Below are 6,571 nucleotides of genomic sequence, written 5' to 3'. Positions count from 1 at the left end.
TCATCAGTCCTATATAATACCCAGTGCTCATTACATCACGTGCCTTCCTTAATGTCCATCACCCACTTACCACATTCCCCCACTCCTCCAGCAAAGGCATTTCTCATTTATTTCACAACATTTCTTTTTTATTTAAGATTTTATTTATTTGAGAGAGAGAGAATGTGCACACAGGTGAGAGGCAGAAGGAGAGGGAAAGTCTTTAAGCAGACTCTACCCTGTGCGCAGAGCCCAACATGGGGCTCAATCTCATGACCTGGAGATCATGACCTGAGCTGAAACCAAGAGTTGGACACTTCATCAACTGAGCCACCGAGGTGTCCCCACAAAACTTATTTCTAAAAAGTGTTTAGGATGCACGAGCTAAGGTCAGTGAAATTAAACATTTATTGTATTGCAAATACAAATATTTTAACAAAATATTAAGTTAAAACTTACATTTATAAAAAACATTAATGTTTAGCAGATTAAAAAGGATAAAAGTTAAGCATTACTCGGGGTGCCTGGGTGGCTTCATTGGTTAAGCGCCCGACTCTTGATTTTGGCTCGGGTTATGATCTCAGGTTCATGAGATGGGGCCCTGTGAACACAGGCTCTGCGCTGAGGGTGGAGCCTGCTTAGGATTCTCTTTCCCTCTCCCTCTGCCCCTACCCCCCACAAAAGCATTATTCAAAAGTAATAAACTGAACACAATCTCAAAATGAGGAAAATTAAATCACAAAAAATTAAAATCAAAATACTTTTCTTTTAAAAAGAGTCATCTTGGGACACCTGGGTGGCTCAGTTGTTAAGTGTCTGCCTTCGGCTCAGGTGATGATCCCAGGGTCCTGGGATCGAGCCCCGCATCAGGGTCCCTGCTCAGTGGGAAACCTGCTTCTCCCTCTCCCACTCCCCCTGCTTGTGTTCCTTCTCTCGCTGTTTCTCTGTCAAATAAATAAATAAAATCTTTAAAAAAAAAAAAAAGTCATTTTAAAAAATAAAGCATATTGGGGTGCCTGGCTGGCTCGGTGGCTGGAGCGTGCAACTTTTGATCTCAGGGTTGTTAGTTTCAGCCCCACAATGGGTGTACAGATTACTTAAAAACAAAATCTTGAGGGGTGCCTGGGTGACTCAGTCGGTTAAGCGTCTGTCTTCAGCTCAGGTCATGATCCCAGGGTCCTGGGATCAAGTCCCGCGTGGAGCTCTGTGCTCAGTAGAGAGCCTGCTTCTCCCTCTCCCTCTGCTGCTCACCCTGCTTGTGTTCTGTCAGATAAATAAATAAAATCTTTAAAAAAAAAAATCTTGAAAATAAAATAAAGCATATGAAACCAAAGATATAAGGAAAGCACAAATCAATATCCTTTATGATTACAGATACAAAAATCCTCAACAGAGTACTAGCAAATCAAACCCAGCAATAAATAAAAAGGATTCTACACCATGACCAAGTGGGATTTATCCCCGGAATACAAGGTTGCTTTAACACCCAAAAATTGATTAATGTAATATACTACATCAATAGAATAAAGGACAAAACCTCAAAAAAAAGAAAAAAACAACACACAGAAAAAGCATTTGATAAAAGTCAATATCTCTTCATGATAAGTCACTAAAAACCAGCAACAGGAGGTACCTGGCTGGCTTAGTTGGTAAAAGCATGAGATTCCTGATCTCGGGGTCTTTTGAGTTTAGCCCCACATTAGACATAGAGTCTACTTAAAAACAAACAAACAGGGCGCCTGGGTGGCTCAGTCGTTAAGCGTCTGCCTTCGGCTCAGGTCATGATCCCAGGGTCCTGGGATCGAATCCCACATCGGGCTCCCTGCTCAGCAGGAAGCCTGCTTCTCCCTCTCCCACTCCCCCTGCTTGTGTTCCTGCTCTCGCTGTCTCTCTCTGTCAAATAAATAAATAAAATCTTTAAAAAACAAACAAACAATAACAACAATAACAAAACCATCAATAAAAGAGAACTGTCTTTCTGATACAGGGCATTTATGAAAAACCCACAGCTAATGCCATACTCAATGGTGAGGGATTGGATGTTTTCCTCCTAAGATCAGGAACAAAAGAAGGATGCCTACTCTCACCACTTCTGTTCAAAATTATAATCTTTTTCCAGAGCAGTGAGGCTAGAAAATGAAATAAAAATGAATCTAGATTGGAAAGGAAGAAGTAAAATGATCTCTATTTGCAGATGACATGATCTTGTACAGGGAAAACCCTGAGGAATCCACTTCAAAGCTATTAAAACTACCAAGTGGGATTCAGCAAGGTTGCAGTTTACAAGATCGACACATGAGAGTCAATGGTATTTCTATACATTAACAATGAGCAAACTGAAAAAGAACTTCCACTTTACAATGGCATCAAAAACTACTTGGGAATAAATTTAACAAAAGAAGTACAAAACTCATATAGTTAACCCTTGAACAACACAGATCGAACCGTGCGGGTTCACTTACACGTGGATTTTTTTTTTTTTTGATACAGTGCAGTAATGTAAATATATTTTCCTATGATTTTCTCAATAACATTTTCTTTTCTCTGGCTTACCCTAAGAATACAGTCTATAATATGTATATTAAAATATGTTAATCGACTATTTATGTTATCAGTAAGGCTTCTAGTCAACAGTAAGCTGCTAGTAGTTAAGTTTTGAGAAAGCCAAAAGTTATACACAGGCTCTCAAACGCGCAGGGGGCTGGGACCTCTAGCCCCCGTGTTGTTTGAGCATCAACTGTACTCCGAAAACTGCAAAACATTGGTGAATGAAATAAATGGCAACCTAAATAAAAGTTCACAGATCTGAAGACTTAAGCTGGCAATATTCCCAAATCAATCTGCAGGCTCAATGCAATGCCTACTGATATCCTAGCTGACTTCTCTCAAGAGAATGACAAATTGATCCTAAAATTCATATGGAGGGGCACCTGGGTGGCTCAGTCATTAAGCGTCTTGCCTTTGGCTCAGGTCATGGTCCCAGGGTCCTGGGATCGAGCCCCGCATCGGGCTCCCTGCTCCGCGGGAAGCCTGCTTCTCCCTCTCCCACTCCCCCTGCTTGTGTTCCCTCTCTCCCTGTGTCTCTCTCTGTCAAATAAATAAATAAAATCTTTAAAAAAATAAAATAAAATTCATACGGAAATTCAAGAGACCTCAAATAGCCAAAACAATCTTGAAAAAAAAAAAGGAACAGAATTGGACTCACATTTCTTGAAAACTCACTGCAAAGCAACAGTGATCAAGACACTGAGGTGCTGGTATAAGGCTAGACTCATAGACCAAGAGAACAGAATTGAGAGTTCAGAAATAAACTCACATGTTTACAGCCAAATTATTTTTTTAAGCATTTATTTATTTATTTTAGAGAGAGAGAGGGCACAAATGGGAGGCGCAGAGGAAGAGGCAGAGGGAGAGAATCCTCAGCCAGACTCCATACTTAGCACGGAGGCTGACAAAATGATTTTTGACGAGGGGCGCGTGGGTGGTTCAGTCAGTTGGGCATCCGACTCTTTGGATCTCAGCTCAGGTCTTGGTCTCAGGGTCATGAGTTCAAACCCACGTTGGGCTCCACTCTGGGTGTGGAGCCTACTTAAAAAAAAAAAAAAGATTTTTGACCAGGGTGCCAACACAATTCAATGGGAAAAGAATAGTCTTCAACAAATGGTGCTGGGACAACTGGATGGCCACACACGAATAAATGAAGCTGAAGCCCTATGTCATATCATATATAAAAATTAACTTGGGGCACCTGGCTGTCTCAGCCATTGGAGCATGCAACTCTTGATCTCAAGGTTAAGTTCAAGCCCCACATTGGGTGTAGACACTACTTTAAAATAAAATTTAAGGGGCGCCTGGGTGGCTCAGTCGTTAAGCGTCTGCCTTCGGCTCAGGTCATGATCCCAGGGTCCTGGGATCGAGCCCTGCATCAGGGAGCCTGCCTCACCCTCTCCCACTCCCCCTGCTTGTGTTCCCTCTCTTGCTGTGTCTCTCTCTGTCAAATAAATAAATAAAATCTTTAAAAAATAAAAAATAATAATAAAATTAAATTTAAAAAAATTAACTCAGGGCATCTGGGTGGCTCAGTCGGTTAAGTGTCTGCCTTCGGCTCAGTTCATGATCCCAGGGTCCTGGGATCAAGCCCCACGTCAGGCTCCCTGCTCAGCAGGAGAGTCTGCTTCTCCCTCTCCCTCTGCCTGCCATTCCGCCTGCTTGTTCTCTCTCTCTCTCTGTCAGATAAATAAATAAAATCTTAAAAAAAAAAGAAGAAGAACTGAAACTATAAAACTCCAGAAGAAAACATAGGCATGCATCTTTGTGACCAGATTAGGCAATGGTTTTTTAGACACGATATTTAAAGCATAAGCAACTAAATAAAACATACATAAATTGGACAGGATTAAAATTTAAAAATTTTATGCTTCAGATGACACCATTAAAAAAAGTTAAAAAAAAAAGAATGGGAGAAGAATTCTGTAAATCATATGTCTGATAAGGGTCTTGTATCTAGATTATATAAAATACTCTTACAATTCAATAATAATAAGATAAACAACCCAATTTAAAAATGGGCAAAGGACCCGAATATACATTTCTCCAAATAAGACCTATAAACAGCCAATAAGCACATGCAAAGATGTTCCTGGCCATCAGGGAAATGCACATCGAAACCACAAGATACCACTTTGTATCCATGAGATGGTTATAATCAAAAAGACAGTTAACAACCAGTGTTGGCGAGGATGGGGAGACACAGGAACCCTTACACGCTCCTGGTGGGAATGTAAAATGGTGCAGCCACTTAGGGAAACAGTCTGGAAGTTCCTCAAAAAGTTAAACACAGAATTATCAAATGACCCAGCATTTCCACCTCTAGGTGTATACCCACAAGAAGGGAAAACGAGTCCACACAAAGAGTTGTACACAAATGTTCACAGCAGCACTGTTCATACGTGGCCAAAAATGGAAACAACCCAAATGTGCATCAACTGCAGAATGGATAAATAAAATGGGGTCTACTCATACGATGAAATTTTATTTGGCAATAAAAAGAGCGAGACACTGATAACATGCTACAGGATGGAGGAACCCTGAAAACATTATGCTGAGTGAAAGAAGCCAGTCCCAAAGGACCGCAAACTACTGTAGGACTCCATTTATACGGAATGTCCAGAATAGGCAAATCTGTAAAGATAGAAGGTAGATTAGTTGGACCCTAGCTCTGGGGAGGAGGTGGGGATTTGGGAGTTAAGACTAAGGGAAGCATTGCCCATTCTTTCGGTAATAAAAATGTTCTGGGGCACCAGAACAGATCAAGTGTTCTACTCTTGATCTCAGCTCAGGTCTGTATCTCAGGGTCAGGAGTTCAAGCCCCACGCTGAGCTCCACACTGGATGTGGCGAGAGAAAGAGAGAGAGAGAGAGAGAGACGGAGACGGAGACGGAGAGGGAGAGGGAAAGGAAGGAAGGAAGGAAGGAAGGAAGGAAGGAAGGAAGGAAGGAAGGAAGAAAGAAAAGAAAAGAAAGAAAGAAAGAAAAAGAAAGAAGGGAGGGAGGGAAGGAGAAGGGAAGGAAGGGAGGGAAGAAGTGAGGGAGGGGGAGGGGGGAGGGAAGGAAGGAAGGAAGGAAGGAAGGAAGGAAGGAAGGAAGGAAGGAAATGTTTTAAAATTGTGTTGATGGTTACACAACTCTGTAATACTACAAACCACTGAATCATATACTTTAATGGGTGAATGATATAGTATATGAATTACATCTCAATAAAACTGTCAAAAACAATCCTAATAGAGCACATGAGTGGTGCCATTATTGAATCACAGGGTCTTTGGGTCCACGGAGCTCCAGTGGCTGCAGAAGCTCTTTGCAATGCTACGCAAGTTGACAGACGGGAGGAAATGGGATGATGAAGAAAGGCTTTTAATCTAATTTTCATCAGATTCCTGTCTCCACAGAAGCACCCAGTATTTACTGAGCATCCTCTATGAGGCAGGCCCTGCTGCGGGTGCTAAGACTTTACCAGCAAGCAAAAACAAAAACGAAAACAAACAAACAAATAACTCCCTGTTCTCAGGACAGACAGACCTTAAATATGAGAACGATAGATGGTATCTCAGGTGAGAGAAGAGCTGGCGGGAACTGGGGACTGCTGCTATTTCAAGTAGAGCAGTTAGGCAGGGCTTCTCTCAGCAGAAGCCTAAAGCAAGCGAAGGTGGATGCCATGTGGGTATTAGGGGGACAGCAGGTGCAAAGGCACGAAGGTTGGGGCATTAGGCGCACGGAGCAAAGAAACCAGCGTGGCTGGGCTGAGAGCTGTAGGAGAGACAGGGAGGGGCTCTGGCTCCTATTCAGGATGGGCGGGTGGGTGCACAGACAATGGCATGCCCTGATCTCAAGTTTTCCAAGAAACGCTAAACCGACTGAGCCACCCAGGCATCCCGAGATCTTTTTAAACAGGTTTTTTTTTTTTTTAAAGATTTTATTTATTTATTTGAGAGAGAGAGAATGAGAGAGAGAGAGCACATCAGAGGGGATAGGGTCAGAGGGAGAAGCAGACTCCCCGCCGAGCAGGGAGCCCGATGCGGGACTCGATCCTGGGA

The sequence above is a fragment of the Zalophus californianus genome, chromosome 10, assembly GCF_009762305.2.
Source record: "Zalophus californianus isolate mZalCal1 chromosome 10, mZalCal1.pri.v2, whole genome shotgun sequence".
Classification (NCBI taxonomy): domain Eukaryota; kingdom Metazoa; phylum Chordata; class Mammalia; order Carnivora; family Otariidae; genus Zalophus; species Zalophus californianus.
The sequence above is the reverse complement of the archived record's forward strand: the minus strand, read 5'-3'. Positions refer to the sequence as shown.